This window comes from Chiloscyllium plagiosum, unplaced genomic scaffold (genome assembly GCF_037043375.1).
Source record: "Chiloscyllium plagiosum isolate Xiang-an unplaced genomic scaffold, Cpla_swu_hap1 HiC_scaffold_1, whole genome shotgun sequence".
Classification (NCBI taxonomy): domain Eukaryota; kingdom Metazoa; phylum Chordata; class Chondrichthyes; order Orectolobiformes; family Hemiscylliidae; genus Chiloscyllium; species Chiloscyllium plagiosum.
Window position 1 is genome coordinate 137,513,005 of NW_028270139.1, and position 18,120 is coordinate 137,531,124.

Below are 18,120 nucleotides of genomic sequence, written 5' to 3' on the forward strand. Positions count from 1 at the left end.
CTTTTCTTCTCTAGAAAAGTATTGCGATATGTTTAAAACATATTAATAATAAAGGGCTATTCCGACAGGCATGTTGAAATGCAACAGTTAAAGTAACTGAGGAAGAAATTAATATCTGGTAGAATCGAATGCGACGAGAACTAAATGCAACAATCTCTTTTTGAAAGCAGACGTGTGCTGTGTTCAGTCTGCATTCACCCCTTCATAGGTATCTACTTATCGCGTACTTTAATGCATGTAAACGGTGTAGTTTGCAGACCGCCACGCACAAGGTTAACAGAATGAGCACGGTTGCAGTGTGTTATCTGAAAGCTCTCTGTTTTATTGGGGTAGGTTATTGACCTGCTGCAACTCCCACGAGGTTCCATTGTTTATAATCTGGGACCCGGACTGGGACCGCTCCATGCTGCACAGCCGGGAAAATTTAGGGGGTGCTGTGATTCCTCGCCGTGTTATCGAAGTGGTCAGGTTCCCCGCCGGTCGACGTCCGCCTTTTCTGGCCGACCGCAGAGGTGGACTCAAGTTTTGACGTGCCGCCCACCGTGCACGCCGCCGCCCCGGTTTGCCCCATACATTGCCCCTCCGTCTCCCCGCCACCCCATGACGGTGTGTAAATGGTACGCACCGAGGTTATAAAGGTGGCGGCGCCAGGCCGGCAGCTCAGTTCTCCTGGCGGTTGGGAGAAAGATGCAAATGTGAATGGAAGATGCTGCTCTTTTTTTTCGTACGTTGCTCGTCTTTATCATAAACCAATGTGCCTGTGTTATAAGAGGAGGGGGAAAAAAAGAAAAACTGGGCAAGATTTTTATTCTTTCAGAGACGAGCTTGAGATGCTGTACTTTTGTTGGAGATATATCTTTAAGTGTGTAGCCATATATATTGTATAAAAGGTAGGAAAAGTGTTGAGGGTTATTATAGTTGAGGCTTTTATTTAACGGACGGGTTTTTATTGTTGCCGTTGATAGTGGGTTTGCGGTTGGGGGGACTTGGGGATGCTTTGAGGGGGTGCGGGTAGTGACTGTTGGGGCCTATGCTGTCTGGAGTTCCCACGGCCTTGTGGGAGGTGTAGTCTTTTCCTCCGGCGACGTTGGGGGCGGTGAGAGGGGTAGGGACTCAATCTCCCAGCATTCTGCGGCACGGGCTTTTGCGAACTGACGTCACGGCGCTTCTTCCCTACTACTAAACTCGGTGAGGGCGGCGTGTGCGCTTGACCGATAGGTCTTTTAAGCCAATCGGCTCTCGGGAGGGCCGGCAGCTGTGGAGAGGGTACTCCAATAGGCGCGCGGCTGGGGGCGGGTCTCCGCTGCTGGGAGTTGGGTTGATCTAGCTCCTGGGCTTGTTTCCCTGGCTCTGCTTGTACATGGGGGATTGGGGTATGCGGGCAAGCAGCGCTCTCAGAAATAAGGGCACCTTATTGTCCAGCACCCCTCAGTCGGAGGTTTTCACTGGTACGGTAAGAAATAACGGTGAGTACTTTATTAATCGATGATTTTTTAAAGTAGGTAATCCTTAACCTTTATTGGGTAAACTGGTAGCATTTGGGAGACGAATATAGCAGAATTGTAAATGCAGTTTTGACTTTTTCTTTACTGAGGTTAATGTGTAAAAGAGGTTGATGCTCGTTAGTGACACAGCATGATGTTCATTCCTATCTTCATTTCAAAGTAATAAAAGGAGTTGGATGGTGTTTCCATTTTTAAGCACTGTTTAGTGCATGATTCTGGTTTTAATTGAGGTTTGCCTTCGTCTTTTACAAAATGAGGAATTTCCTTTGTATGAAAGTGCCCTAATTGGCGGAGCATCAAATAAATAATCAGGTGCATCTTGGATCACTGTCCATCTTTGTGTTCTTTCTCTGAGAGCTTTTAATGATGTCATTGTGGTGTTGTCCTGAATCCTTGATTTTATACTCATGAACGCTGTTATTTTACAGCAGGCGCATCAATATTGCTTCAGCAATTTTGCTGCTAAAGCACCCTATTGCATGTTCAATGCACAAATTTGGTTTAATTTTTTTGAATATTCTGTGCTGGAAAATAAAACCCATTAAGATTCATGACATACTGCGAATATAATGTAACATAGCATATAGCAAGTCTCTGTACTTGGATGTTTTTTAAACCGGTTGAGAGAAGGGAATTGGCAATTTAACTGTATTCATGTTCACCCATATGTAAAGTAGCTGCCATTCCTAACAGAGCTAATCAATGATTTATGAGCCTATTTGCATTCCACAATATATAACTTAATTATTGAGAAAATTCCAAACTTTGCTTTAACTGATGTCATGTATGCTTTTATCAGTGTGCAATAAGTAATATTTTTGTATTTATTACTTTTTGGCCAGCTGGCTGCCTGTTAAATGAGTTAAACTTTGAAAATATTTGTACAATTTTAGTTTTTATGATGATGGTATCATTCAGTATTGAGAAAACTAGGTGAGTTAATCTAAAATTCAGGTTCTCAAATTCAGTCATCTAATCTTTTGTGTAGCTGATGATCAGTACTGCTGAGAGCACTAAACTGCAACCGCAGGCTGCTTTTTTTGGAAAGTAAACCTAGCTTGGCTAAAGCAAAGTGTTTATTGTGGGCAGTAAAATTTCCTTCCAGGGGGATTCCGCTACATACATTTTGATTTGAGAAATTTAGTTGTAAGCAAATAAACTATTAGCAGAGATGAACTTATGAAAAATAAACTGGAAAGGGAACTTTCCATTCTGAACTGAACAAACATGAGTGTTTCATTGTTTTTATTCATTTCAAGTAAAATATATTGACTTGTGCTTTTACTGGAAATCTGTTTTTAATAATGCTGAAATAATCTGAGCAAATATATTTCATATCCTGTAGTTTTGGGTCTGTAGCAAACTATAATGAAGAAGTTGGACCACAAATAACATTGGCAATCAATCCCTTGACTTAAGACATAGTGGAAAATAGTGAACATGTTATCATGAATGCAGAAATGTGTGGAGTTCGCAAATGATTGATGATTCTTTAGGAAAATGGAGTCAACAATTTGGATAAATCCTTTTTTGTAATACATTGGAGCAGAAGTAGTCCATTCAGTCTATGGAGTCTGCTCTGCCATTTCAGAGATTCTGACTGATCTGATCATCATTAATTCCATTTTAATGTCCTTTCCCTGTTACTCATGATTCCCCTACTGATTAAAAATCTCTCTCTCTTAGCCATGCGCAAACTTAATTAACCAGCCTCAACAGCCCTCTGTAGCCAAGGATTCCACAAATTCACTATGCTGCTCAAGACAGAATGCCAACTTGCGGATTGTTTCAGAGAACATCTCTGGGACACTTGCACTAACCAACCCCACCGCCCTGTGGCTGAACACTTGAACTCCCCTTCCCACTCTGCCAAGGACATGCAGGTCCTGGGCCTCATTCATTGCCAAACCCTAACCATCCAATGCCTGGAGGATGCATGCCTTGGGGACCCTCCAACCACACAGGCTCAATGTGGATTTCACCAGGTTCCCCATTTCTCCTCCCTCCACCTTATCTCAGTTCCAACCTTCCAAATCGGCACTGCCCTCTTGAATGGTCCTGCCTGTTCATCTTCCTTCTCACCTATCTACTCCACCCTCCTTTCTGGCCTATCACGTTCACTGCCACCTTCATCTACCTATTGCATTCCCAGCTACCTTCCCCCAGCCCTCCCATTTATCTCTCAGTTCCCCCCCGGCCCATAAGCCTCATTGCTGATTAAGGGTTTATGCCCGAAATGTCAACTCTCCTCCTCGGATGCTGCCTGACCTGCTGTGCTTTTCCAGCACCGCACTCTTTGACTCTGGTCTCCAGCCCTGACTTTCTCTTATGGTCCTCAGCTGTCTTAAATATGTGACCTTTTATTCTGACATTATGCTCTCTGGTCCTAGACTTTGCAACAAGGCAAAGCAACCTTTCTGCATCTGCCCTATCAAGCCCTCTAAGGCTTGATGTTTCAAGAAGGTCTTCTCATTCTTTTGGATTCCAGTAAATGCAGACTCGTCCCATCTTCAAACCCCCTCGATATTTAACATCAATCTTGTGAATCTATCTGGATTGCCAACAATATTGGTATATCCTTCTTTGGATAAGGTGCCCAAACCTGTTCAGGATTTCTACTGTGGTCTGACTAGTGCCTTGTGTAGATTGACCAAGACTTACCTGTATTCCATATCCTTTAAATAAAAGGCCAACATTCAATTTGTCTCCCTTATTAATTGTTGAATTTTGATGTTAGTTTAAGATTCATGCACGAGGAGTCCTAAATCCCCCTTCTTTAGTATTCTGCAGCTCTCTATTTAAATAATATTAAGCCCCTATCCTTCCTGTCGAAGTGTTTAACCTCAAGTTTTCCCCCATTATATTTCATCTACTGATTTTTGCCTGTTTGCTTGATCTTGTCTACATAGGGGAGGCAATGGCGCAGTGTTATTATTGCTGGAGTGTTAATCCAAAGAGCCAGGCAGTGCTCTGGGGACCTGAGTTTGAGTTCTGCCAAGGCAGATGGAATTTTAATTCAATAAATATCTGGAATTAAGAGTTTAATGATGACCATGAATCCATTGTTGATTGTTGGGAAAAACCCAGCTAGTTCACTGATGTCCTTTAGGGAGGGAAACTGCAATCCATACCTGGTCTGGCCAGTGTGTGACTCCAGACCCACAGCAATCTTGTTGAACTGCCCTTTTGGCAATTGGGGATGGGCAATAAATGTTGGCCTAGCCAGTGATGCCCTCGTGAACAAATGAAAAAGACATTTCCTGCAAACACTCATCCTCACCATTTGCCTTCCCATCCATTTTCTTTTATCCACAAACTTGGCTATCATGTGTTCACTTTTCTCATCTCGGGCATTAATATATATGGAATTGAGCCTCAAAAGTGATCCCTGAGGCACGCCGCTAGTTACTGGTTACCCTGAAAATGTTCCCTTATCCCAACTGTCTTCCATTCTTGCTAATATACTACTTCCAATACTATGGGCTCTTAAGTAGCCTAACGAGTGGTATCTTGTCAAACCTTTCTGTAAATACAATAAGGGAAGACAATGACCAGTGGTATTATTGCTGGGCAGTTAATCCAGAGACCCAGGTAAAGTACTAGGGATCAGAATTCGAATCTTGCCACAGCGTTAGCAAATCTGGAATTGAGTCTAATGGTGACCGTGAATCCATTGTCAATTATTGGAAAAACCCATCTAGTTCTTTAATGTCCTTTAGGGAAGGAAACCGCCATCCTTACCTGGACTCAAGACCACATCAATATGGTTGACTCTTAACTGCCATAGGGCTGGGGGGTAATGCAGGCCTCACCAGGTGATGTCCCATCCCGTAAATGAATATTTTTAAAAACAAACCTACTGCATCCGCTTTATCTGTCCTGCTTTCTACCTGCGCTAGAAATTCCTGTAACTTTGACAGACGTGACTTCCCCTTTGTGAGGGACATGTATTTCAGAATGCTCTACTTCGTTCCGAACAAGATATGAAACTCACTGGCGTATAGTTTTCTTTTCCAACCCCTTCCCTTTATAAATAAAGGGTTGCATCAGCGGTTTTCCAAACCTCTAGGACTTTTCCAGAATCTAAGGGTTCCTGGAAGATTACTACCAGAACATCCACTATCTGTAGGTGCTTCCTTTAGTATCTTGGGATATATCCCATCTGGTCCCTTGCAATTTAGTATGATTAGTAATCCCCTTAATCTTAGTTTTATCTCCTGTTTTCCATCCGAAGTGTTTACAAGGCCTTACATTTACTTGTACCAAACAGTAAAGAGAAATTCGAAGATCAATTCTTAACCCCAAGATGTGCAGATCAGGTGAATTGGCCATGCTAAATTGCCCATAATTTTAGGTCAGTTCGTCAGAGGGAAGTGGGTCTGGGTGGGTTACTCTTTGGAGGGTCGGTGTGGACTGGTTGGGCCGAGGGCCTGTTTCCACACTGTAAGGAATCTAATATTTAGTGTATGGATTTTTTTAAAAAAAGATTTAGAATGTTATCAATTCTACGAGGAGTGGAATGAAATGAAAGGAACAGAAGCTGTTTGAAGACCACAAAGGTGACTGCCTCCATTTGAAGGTGGGCCTATTACCCGCAAAGCCTGTCACTTTCCTTTCTTGCACTGTCACTTTTCACTTTAGATGCATTTTAAAAAAAGTCAATGAATAAAGATACCTAGACCCTTCTATCAAGAAGTCTAGATAGTTTACCATAACCTTTGCATGAACCAGAGGTGCGCAGTCTGTTCTACAGTTCTTATCTACAGTTAAGGTATTCACAGGAACGGTACACTTTAAGCCTCAAAATAAATAGTTTATTTTGCATCCATTAACCCTTGCTTACCATTTGAGAGTATTAATATCTTCTACCCTGGGAATGTTGTATTCCTTTATTGAAATTAGAAGCAAGTTTCAACAATATTTGTAATTCCTAATCTTTTGAAAATAGTGTGTGCGCGCGTATGTTTGATCACTTAGCAACTGAAGCAAATTGCTTTGCGTACTGGTGGTTGGAGTTCACTGTTCAGGTCATGCTGAAGAGAGGAATTATAAGCTTCAGTCATCTATTCACAAATGGAGGTAATGACTGTTAAACCCCTAGACAACTACATAGTGTAAAGTTGTCCTCAAGTAATAGTTCTATTAGAATGGTAGACTGGGTGATTAACATCTGTAAATTTAGAGTAGTGATGTTGATTTTTAAAGGTGAAAATACTGTCAAAGTCGTCATGATCAAATAGTCATACAGTACGGAAACAGATCCTTATGTCCAACCCATCCATGCCAACCAGGTTTCCTAAACTGACCTAGTCTTACTTGCCCGTTTGGGACATATCCCTTTAAACCTTAATCTGGTTTCCAGCATCTGCAGTCATTGTTTTTACCTCCCTTTAAACCTTTCCAATCCATGTCTGTCTTTTAAATGTTGTAATTGTACTCATCTGTACTGCTTCTTCTGGCAGCTCACTTCATGTTTGCCCTAGCCTCTGTTCGAAAAAGTTGCTCCTCAGGCCCCTTTTTAAATCCTCCCCCTCTCACCTTAAATTTGTGCCCTCTAGTTTTGGTCTCCTATACCCTGAGGGAAAGACCTTGCCCCTGCTTCCCATCCATGCCCCTCATGATTTTGTAATCCTTTATAATGTTACTCTTTGGCCTCCTATGCCCAAGGGAAAAAAATCTGAACCTATTCAGCCTTTCCTTATAACTCAAACCTTCCAGCCTGTGTAATATTTTTTATAAATTTTTTTCTGCACCCATTATAGCACCTTATAGCAGGGTGACTATGCAGTACCCCAATGCAGCCTTATCAAGTCTTGTACAGCGAGCTGTAATGTGACCTCCCAACTTAGAACATAGAATATTACAGTGCAGTACAGGCCCTTCGGCCCTCGGTGTTGCGTTGCCTGTCATACTAATCTGAAGCCCATCTCACCTACACTATTCCATGTACGTCCATATGCCTGTCCAATGACGACTTAAATGCACTTAAACTTGGCGAATCTACTACCGATGCAGACAAAGCATACCATACCCTTCCTACTCTGAGTAAAGAAACTACCTCTGACATCTGTCTTATACCTATCCCCTCTCATTTAAAATTGTGTCACCCCATGTTTGCCGTCCCCATACTCTCCCTGTCCACCCTATCTAACCCTCTGATTATCTTGTATGTCTCTATTAAGTCACCTCTCAACCACCTTCTCTCTAATGAGAACAAACTCAAGGCCCTCAGCCTTTCCTCATAAGGCATTCCATACCAGGCAACATCCTAGTAAATCTCCTCTGCACACTTTCCAAAGCTTCCACATCCTCTTTATAATGCGGTGACCAGAACTGTACACAATACCCCAAGTGTGGCCGTACCAGAGCTTTGTACAGCTGCAGCATAACCCCCTGGTTCAGAACTCAATCCCTCTATTAATAAAGCCAAAACACACTATGCCGCCTTAACAATCCTGTCAATCTGGGTGGCATTTTTCAGGAACTCTTGTACTCAATGCTGTAACTCATAGTCATAGTCTTATGGCACAGAAATAGACCCTTTGGTCCAACCAGTCCATGTCAACCATTATCCCAAAATAATCTAGACCCACCTGCATGTGCTTGGTCCATATCCCTCCAAACATTTCTTATTGGTAAACTTATCTAAATGTCCTTCAAATGTAACTGTACCCAAATCCACCACCTCCTCTGAAAGTTCATTCCACATATGGGCAGCTGTGCAAAAAGAAAATTGCCCCTCATATCTGTTTTAAAATCTTTCTTCCCTCACATTAAAAATATGCCCCCTGGTCTTGAAATCCCACATCCTTTGGAAAAGACACCTGCCATTCAGCTTATCTGTACCTCATGATTTTATAAACCTCTAGAAGGTCACCTTTCAACCTCCTATGCTCCAGTAAAAAAAGTCCCAACATATCCAGTCTCTCCTTATAACTCAAACCCACCATTGCTGGAAAGATCCTGGTAAATCTGATGAAGGAAAACATGTCAAACATCTTCACTATCTTGTCTACCTGTGGTGCCACTTTGCAGGAACTATGTACCAACACTCCTAGGTCTGTCTGATTCACAACACATCCCAGGGCCTTACTATTCACAGAGCAAACCAGAGCAGGACTTGTGCAATCAAAATGCAATGTCTAGCATTTATCTAAATTAAACTGCAGCTCCTCAGTCCACTGGCCAACTTGATTACAATCCTCTTGTACTTTCACTGTCCACTATACCATCAATTTTGGTGTTATCCACAAACTTATTACGCTTCCTTTGGTCTCATCCAAATCGTTTATGTAAATGACAAACAACATGGACACTACACTGATGTTTGCGGCATATCACTGTTCACATGTCTCCAGGTCTGATCAGCAACCCTTTACCACTGGATCTGCCTCCTATTTGCTCAGTTATGTGAGGTTTTCTTAAAATAAATTTCTCTAAAAGAATGGAATTGGCATTGACCAATTATAGCTCCCAATGTTGAAAAATAGTACTGTAAGCATTTAAGCTCCAGGAAAGTTTGTTTACATTTTCAATAAACCTTTTAATGTTTAAACCTCTGTGCATTTTCTTATTTTGAGAGTATACGCTTGCTTAGCCAGTTATTAAATAGCAGGGTTGGCATTCAGCTAAAGGCTGGTCTACCATTTAATTAGATCATAGTTAATCACAAGACAACTGATTAAATCCACGAAAGCTCTAAGTGGTTTACATTGCATTGGGACTGGCATATCCAAATTACAGGCTTGGGCTATTTCTTGTCTGTGGGAGCTCTGGTTTTTATCTGCTTGTATTTTTTTTAATCTGATAGGTTTTATAGTACTTAAAAAGCCCTGCTTTTAGTTATGTTTTGTTGCTTTTCACATTTGAAATAACAGCCCACTGCCCTGTGGCTGACCACTTTAACTCCCCCTGTCACTCCGCCAAGGACATGCATGTCCTGAGCTGCGTTCACCACCAAATCCTAGCCCCCACCTCCTGCCTGGAGGAAGAACACCTTGACTTCCGCCTTGGGGCCCTCCAACCACAGCATCCGTGTTGATTTCACCAGTTTCCTCGTCTTCCCTTCCCTGACTAACCCCAGATCCACTCTCCAATTTGACACCTCCCTCTTGAACAGTCCCATCTATCTGTTCCAGCCTCTGCTTCGCCCTATCACCATCATCCCCCATCTGCATCTATTGCCTTCCCAGCTACCTCTTCTCTCCCCCACCGTCACACCTCTCTCCTCTTTATCTCAGTCCCCTTCTACCCCCTCCCACATTCCTTATGAAGGCCTTATGTTCAAAACACCGATTCTTCTGCTCGTCAAATACTGCGCTTTTCAATATTTGAAATTTAGCGAAGATCATTTGGCATTAGTTTGAGATGTATTGAAGTTGTTGGCAACACTCATTTAAATTGTGACTGCAAACATTTGTGGTAGCTCTTTTCAGTGGCCCGTAAAGACAGAATTTGGCTATTTTGGTTTGGTGTTAGCAGTGTTGGTACAGAGACTTTTTAATGCACTTGTGAATACTTTTTAACTGTTTCTGATCTAGGTTAGTCAGTTTGGAGACTTAACTGAACAGGCTGAGCAGTGGGAAATATTTGGCTGCACAATTTGGAATCTAATCTTATGGGTGACAGTGTAGTGGTGTGACACTAGATTATTAATCCAGATCCCCAGGCTAATGTTCTGCCAAATGTTGGAAATTAATGAATTAAAATTTTGCTAAAAGCTAGGCTAATGACGATCATATAATCACCAGCAAATGTTATTAAAACCAGTTCACTCATGCCCTTCAGGGAAATAAATCTGCTGTCTCTGCCTGGACTGACCTACATGTGACTCTATACCTGGCTCTGACAGGCTGTCCATGCAATTAGGATGGGCAATTTGTGCTGGCCATCATGTTGACTGTCATCCATGAAAGAACAAAAATGACAAACTGGTGCAATTGTGGTGACTTTGGTCTTTGAACTGACTAGCTTTCTTCCTTTATATTCTCAACTGCTTACATACTTTCCCACAGTTACTGTACCTCCTGCTTTCGGCCTGTCAGACAGTCCGCAACAAATCTGCAAGCCACAACAGCTGTTTAAAAAAATCCAAATGTGAATGCAAAATATTTTTAAACTTGCCCTTCTTTTGAAATCTGTTAACCATTCAAATGTCAGTCTAGATATTGGACTTGAAGTGATTCATCATGAGGAACTAAAGGTGGGACCAATTTTAGCTTTGTTATTTGCTGTGTTAGGGTATGTCAGTGCATCCTTATTCAAATTCATACAGTTGAGAGGAGTGGTGCACTGTATAGTGGGAGGAAAACAAAAATGCTGTGCTCGTGTTCAAGGCATACATATTCTTGAATCTTCTAGTCCTTTTCTGAAGTTGTGAAAGTCTGAAGCAGAAGCTCATTTCTTTCACTTGTATAGTTAGTCAGAATGTTAATTAAATCCACAACATCCCATGTGAGTACATGATGTTAAGGTTTAAACGGCGATAGTTTTAATTGCACAGTAGATTGCATGAAATGTGATTGGTTTTTATCCCATAAAAAGGTACTTTTTTTCCCTCCAGCTAACTGGGGAAGGTAGACATGCTGTGCTTCTAAAGAGTTTTCACCTATATGGAATGGTCTATTAACAGATCATACACGTCCAAAAATATTGAGTAGGTGGTCAGAATGATGGTAACTCTATGCTTATACTTCACTGGCGATAGTACTAGGTAATTTACCAGCCAGCTATTTGGTTAGCAGTACTTTTTCATATGTGAAGAACTAAACTACTTTATTTTCATTAACGCCAGAAAACTTTCTACTGATGTTGATACTGAATTGTTCTAGTTACAACAGCAAGTAATTTTAAGCTGAATATATAACTTGGTGGTATTTTTCTCAGCCATTAGAAAAAATAATTCTGAGATCACTTGTTTCTCAGCCAGGGTGAGGTGATGGGAAGGAGTGGGTAAGTGCTGGTGTGATACCGTCTACAACTCCTAATCTAGGTAGGTGACCAGAGGAATTAACTGTTCATCCCATTATGTTGAGGGCTGTAAATTTGACATGGGAATTGTTAGATAGCTATTATAGTGGGTGTGCTTAATTTTTACTAAATTTATTTCATGGAGCAATGCACCTGAGCACTGCAGCGAGCGGAAATATGACCCCTCGCAGTTTTATGGTCTGGCAGCAGGAAAGTTGTGCATAAAAGCTGTCAAACTCAACTAACCTTCCAACGTGCTTCAAAGCATAAACCTGTCTCCTACCTCGTGATGAGCTGTGTACAATCATTAAATCATACAGTAGTTACCTTTTGGTCCATGGAATCTGTACCACCAAATATATGCTAAATCTGCAGTAGCCCCACTTTCCAGCACAAGGCCCTTAGCTTTAAATGTTAGCACCTTTTTTTATCCATTTGTGGGTGTAGCTGACTGGGCCAGCATTTCTTTCCTGTCTGTCATTGCCCTTGAGAAAGTAGTGGTGAGCTGCCTTCTTGAATTGCTGTAGTCTACCTGCTGTGGGTTGATCCACAATGCCATTAGCGAGGGAATTCTAGGATTTTGACCCTGTGACAATGAAGGAATGGTGATGTATTTCCAAGTCAGGATAGTGAGTGGCTTGGAGGGGAACCTGCAGGTGGTGGTGGTGGTCCCAAGGGTCTGGTGCCCTTATTTTTCTAAGTGGTTGTGGGCTTCACGCTATTTTAAAATGTTCTTTACCTGTTCTGTGTGGAGTTAAATACTTGGCTTTATTTCTTGTGAGCACCAGCTTTGCTGAATTAGGATTGAATGGCACATGGAATGAAACTGCAGGAAGGAAACCAGTTTCCTGTTTTGTCAATTATGTCTCTTAAAACTACTGTATATGCTGATGAGAATCGAAACTTACATTTGGAAACCTTCTGTCATGAAACCTTTTAAAAGTTTTAAAAAACAGATGTCAGTTAAACCTAATACACATATGTCATGTCCCAAGCAAGTACCTGTTTGTCTCTGTCTTCGCCAAAAAACAAGAATAGGATTAGGAGTAGCCCATTTGGTCTTTGCATTGCCATTTGAAAAAACATATGGATCTGATTATGGTATTGCCTTCATCTACCTGACTACAGTTCCACATTCCTTGCCCCCAAAAAAGTGATTGACATAATTTTCCTTGCTTGGCCTTGATACCTGGAATTTTCATTTTCAGCCTCTACAGCTGTCAAGGCAGTTCTTTGAGCCTATGTTCTACATGTGAGGTCAAGTTAACATTGTAGCTTAATGAACAGTTTTCATTTAATTGGGTGCTATAATCATGTGCCGTATGGTAGTTGTGGACAGGGTGTCATTCTGCTGAAGAACAACTTTGCACTTCACTTGATTTGATAAGGTGCCACATGGTAGGCTGCTCTGGAAGGTTAGATCGCATGGACTCCAGGCTGAGCTGGCAAATTGGATGCAAAATTGGCTTGATGGTAGGAAGCATAGGGTAATAGTGGAAGGATGCTTGTCGGACTGGAGGCCTGTGACTAATGGTTGGTGCTGGACCCATTGCTATATTTGTTATCTATATTAGTGATTTGGATGAGAATGATCCAAAGGCATGATTAGTAAGTTTGCAGATGACACTAAAATAGGTGGTGTCGTGGACAGTGAGGAAGGTTTTCAGACATTGCAGCAGGATCTTGATCAGCTGCGGAAGTGGGCTGAAAAATGGCAAATGGAGTTTAATATAGATAAGTGTGAGGTATTTCATTTTGGAAAGACCAATCAAGGTGAGAATTTTATGGTGAATGGTAGGGCCTGAAGGAGTGTAGTGTAACAGAGGAATCTTGGAGTTCAGATGCACAGCTTTCTGAAAGTGGAGGCAGGTAGACAGGGTAGTGAAGAAGGCTTTTGGCACACTCTCCTTCAGTCAGATCATTTAAGTATAGAAGTTAGGAAGTTATGTTGCAGTTCTACAGGACTTTGGTGAGGCCGCACTTGGAGTATTGTGTTCAGTTTTGCTCACCTTGTTATAGGAAGGATGTCATTAAACTGCAAAGAGTGCAGGAGCAATTTACAAGGATGTTGCCAGGATTCAAGGGACTGAATTATAGGGAGTCGTTGGACAAGCTAGGACTTTTTTCTTTGAGTATAGAAGACTGAGGGAAGATCTTATGAAAATGTATGAGATCAAGGGAGGCTTGGATCGGGTGAATTCGCTTTTTCCCCCAGAGTTGGGGAATTGAGGACTAGAGGGTGTCAGTTTAAGGTTAGAGGGAAGGAATAAATGGTTACTGAGGGACAGCGTTTTTACACAGAGGGTGGCATATGGAATGAGCTGCCAGAGGAGGTGATTGAGATGGGTACATTAACGACATTTAAAAGGCGAAAGTGAGGAGGCAAATGCTGGCGATTAGAGTTTAGGTTAGACTGGTGCTGGGAAAGCACAGCAGGTCAGGCAGCATCCGAGGAGCAGGAAGATTGACTGATGAAGGGCTTTTACCTGAAACGTCGATTTTCCTGCTCCTCAAATGTTGCTTGACCAGCTATGCTTTTTCAGCACCACGCTAATCTTGATCAACATTTAAAAGGCATTTGGACAAATACATGGGGAGGAAAAGTTTAGAAGGATATGGGCCAAGTGTAGGGAAATAGGGTTAGGGTCGATGAACTTTTTGATCGTCTTTTGACATTTTGATGGTCGTTTGCTCATTGAAGTCCAGTGTGGGGAAATTCCTCCTTATGGCAATGGGTGTCATTTGGTGCATACTCTGAAGGCTTGCGAGGCACGGGAAAGTTTAAAATAACATTCTGGTTAATCTGGCTATATTTCAAGCTGCTTACACAACAGATAAAGGTGATTTGATTTAAGCTTTATTCAGTACAGCTGGAATGCTGAGAATACATCTTCCCAAGTTTACAGGCTCAAGCTAATTGAGAACTGAATTGGCTGTCATAAGTTTTAATGCAAGGTGGGTCATACTTTAGGCATCCTCTTTTAACTCAAATTGCATATAAATTGCAGATCAGATTTGAATGTACAGTGGTATCTGTTTTCAAATTTTGAATTTATGGCTTTGCCTTACACCCCCCCACCCAAGATGTGACAATGCTGTGGCTTTGAGTGTATTTTGTCATCTTTTAAAATGAAGGTTGTGACACAAAACTCAAGCAGTCTGCCCAAAACCAGTAAAGTGGACAGCTTGAACGGCCTTGAGGGTTTTATAAAGTTGTAATAATAGGTGCAGCCTGAATGGGTGGGATCAAGCTCCCACAGAATCACTTTTTTTTTAGTTTTAGCCTTCAGTAGCAGTTACTGGGGTCATGCAGCTGGATGTGAAAGCTCTTATTCCTCTTATGGATAAAACTTGTGGTTATCTTCCTGCTGTCAGAATTTAGACTACCTCTCTTTTTTTTTGAGGTGTTTGGTCTGGTCCATAACAAAGGGCTTCCACAGTCCTTCTGTTTTCTTTCAAGTGAATTTCGAGTTGCTGATGGTCTTGTGTTGTGTGTGCTAGGTATATTCCCTTAGCTCTTTTCACATCTGTAATGCCATCTCACTCTGCATATGCCTTTGCTCATCAACGCTGAAACTTTCATTCAAGTCTTTGTTGTGTCTGGACTCAATTCGCCCTGATAATGGGTGCATTTTCGAGCCCAGCAAAGGATAACCAACAAATTGTTACAGAAATGAGTGAATATGAATGCAAGCTAGTAAGAAAAATTAAAGGTGGTTTGTAAAAGCTGCTTTAAGGGTGTGAAAAGTAAAATTATCTAGGATAATTGAGACACTAATAATAGTGGGAACAGAAGCAATTTTATGGACAAACCAATGTTGGAGAAACTAAGTAGACCCTGTCTTTTTCACAGAAGAACATAAGAGCTAGGAGCAGGAGTAGGCCACTTGAAGATACAGAATATTTCCTAAAAATATTAAACAATCATTGGCCATGTGAAATTGAAGTATTGAAATAAATTTGCATTAGTAAAGAGAGATTACTTGAAAATGTAACTGGAGTTTTAAAATTCATTCACAGGATGAGGGTGTCACTGCCTATTCCCCATCCTTAATTGGAAATAGATAAATCTTCTGGACCAGGTAAGCTTCATTCCACTGTGTTTAGGGAAGTGGCTGGAGGGATTGGTAAAAATTCTTAAAATTCTAGATTATGAAATGGTTTTTATAGACTGGAAAGTAGCAATTGTATTCCCACTATTTCAGAGAAGATCTGATTTTGTTGTAGGGAAAATGTTAATTATAAACAATGTTACAACTAGACACTGAAGATGATGCTAATATAGGACAGAGTAAATAAGGATTTATGAAAAAGCCTATGTTTGTACTAACCAATCCAATGTCTCTTGATATGTCAGTCCTGCCACCCCAGGAAGTGTTCTGGTACACCTTTGTTGCACTCCCTCCATAGTCACAATGCCCTTCCTCAGATGTGATCGTAACTGCACATAGTACCTCAGGTTGGTCTTGCCAAGGCCCATCATAATTGCAAAAGCCACCCCTACTCCTGAACCATTGCTGCCTTCACCACTTGCTGAACCTGCATGTTTGCTTTCAGCGACTGGCGTACACTGGCACCCTGGTCTCATCGCATCTCTCCTTTCTCAATCTATGGCTATTCAGATAATCTGCCTTCCTCTTTTTGCCACATATGGGAGCACCAGCTGCAAGTACTTCTGCAAATCACACTGCCTTGCAGCTATATTGCTGTTCTTTTACTGTCACTGGTTCAAAATTTTGGAACTTCCTCAAGAGCATTGTGGTTGTATGGAAACCACATGGATTGAAGTGATTCAAGAAGACAGTTCATCAGCTTCTCCAGGGCAATTCAGAATGGGTAATGAATTCTGATGCACCCCAGATCCATCATTCATTTTTAAAAATGCAGGGGCTTGGTCAATATTTGCCTCCCAATCAACATCACAAAAAAAATCTGTGGTTGTTATCACATTGCTGCCATGGGAAGCTATTCTGGTGCAAATTGACTGCCGTGTTTCCCACATTACAACAGTGATCACACTTGTTCTTGATTGTAAAACAATTTGAATACTTGGTTGTCATGTAAGATGCTATAAAAATAGAAGTCTTCCTTTTCTCTCATGATGCTAACATAACTTTTCCTTACCTACCCTTATAACTAATAGCCCCATGGTGTCGCCAAGACTTTGCAGCAACAGAAAATTCCAGCTGCCTATAGCCAGAGACTTTAGAAAACCCACAAGTTACTGATATTAAGACATTTTATAGGCCTCAATGTGAGGGTTGCTACCTTAACTTTAAAACTCCTCAGGGAGCAGCACATTGCAATAGTCAACTTAGCCTACATTTTTAGAAAAATTTGTGTTGTAATAAATGATTCATTACAGATTTTGTATTGCCGGTATCAACATTTCAGTATAGAAATTTTAATTTATTGTATTATTTAGTACAGATTGAAGACAATAGTAAAGGTTAGAACAAGGAGTAGTAGGAATAGAATTTTAACAAGGCTGCACAGACAAGATGCAGGTTTTCCCTGGTGGGGCAGTCAAGAAACAAGGGACACAGTGTCAGCATATGGGGTACACTATTTACAGTAAAATGTTTTTTCAATTAAAGGATAAAGAACCTGGGAAATTTGTTCCTCTGGCTGTGGATGCTAAATCATTGAATATATTCAAAAATGAGCTTAATTTTTAGATTTTAAAGATATCTGCAGAGAAGTTGCAAAGGCAGAGCTATGGTATTGAGATTGGATCAACTATGATCATATTGAATAGCTGAACAGGCTCGTCAAGCTTTGTTTGTATCTGTGTCTAAAGTATTCACATTATATTTCATCTGCCATGGATTTGTTTCCTTAATTTGTTCAAATCATCTTTACTCCCATCCAGCTTTGTGTTGACAAACTGAAATATTACTTTTCACTCCATCAACTAAATCATTGATGTATTGTGTGAACTGCTGGGATTCAAGGACTGATCCCTGCGGTACCTCACTAATTATTGATTGCAACTTGGAAGTTATCCACTTTTTATTTTTGTGACCTGTTGTTTTAAAAAATTCTCAAGGTCAGGTTCGTAGGAGAGTAGTCTGACACAGAACAAACGACCAAGAGGCGAGACTGCTAGAATATGGGCATTTTATTCCCCGCAGCGTCGCACAACGGGTCTGGCTTATACTCACTCTACATGTTACAAAAACTGGGAGCCGTCAGTTCTCGTAGAGCGGTTGCCAACAACCCACGCTCGGCGGTTAAACGTAACCCCGGAGCAGACTCACCGAACTGGAGACTTTTCCGGCTGATATACTCTTTTCCAGATATAAACATTCATGTGAACAGCAGAAAAACACATTCCATTCTGGTTACATACAGATAAGAAGATTCACACGGGACTAAGCAACACCTCCATTCCGGTTAGATTCACACATGTATTGGGACATAATTTTTAACCGTTTCACCACATTCCACTGCTTGGAATTTTACACCACACCTGTCTGCATCCATCCATGTTAATTCTCTACCGCAATTCCATGCACTTTAATATTGCATCCTAATTTTTGATGTAGTATCTTATGGAAAGCCTTCTGAAAACCCAATAAACCACATCCACTGATTCTGTTGTACCAACTCTACCAGTTAATTCTCAAAATTCCAGTAGATCTGT

General features: G+C 41.2%; 1 protein-coding gene across 4 annotated transcripts in view; it reads left to right on the top strand.

Annotated features, from left to right (window-relative positions):
• The first annotated feature begins 675 nt into the window (after positions 1 to 675).
• Positions 676 to 18,120, top strand: part of LOC122559200 (protein FAM53A-like) — a 103,285-nt gene continuing 85,840 nt past the window's right edge. The window contains exon 1 of one of the 4 annotated variants that reach the window (XM_043708606.2): positions 676 to 724. The gene's annotated coding sequence lies outside the window, so the exon portion shown is untranslated. Of the gene's footprint in view, positions 725 to 774; positions 891 to 1,112; positions 1,467 to 15,494; positions 15,557 to 18,120 lie in introns of those variants that run through there. The other 3 variants (XM_043708884.2, XM_043708659.2, XM_043708824.2) reach the window with 3 other exon arrangements.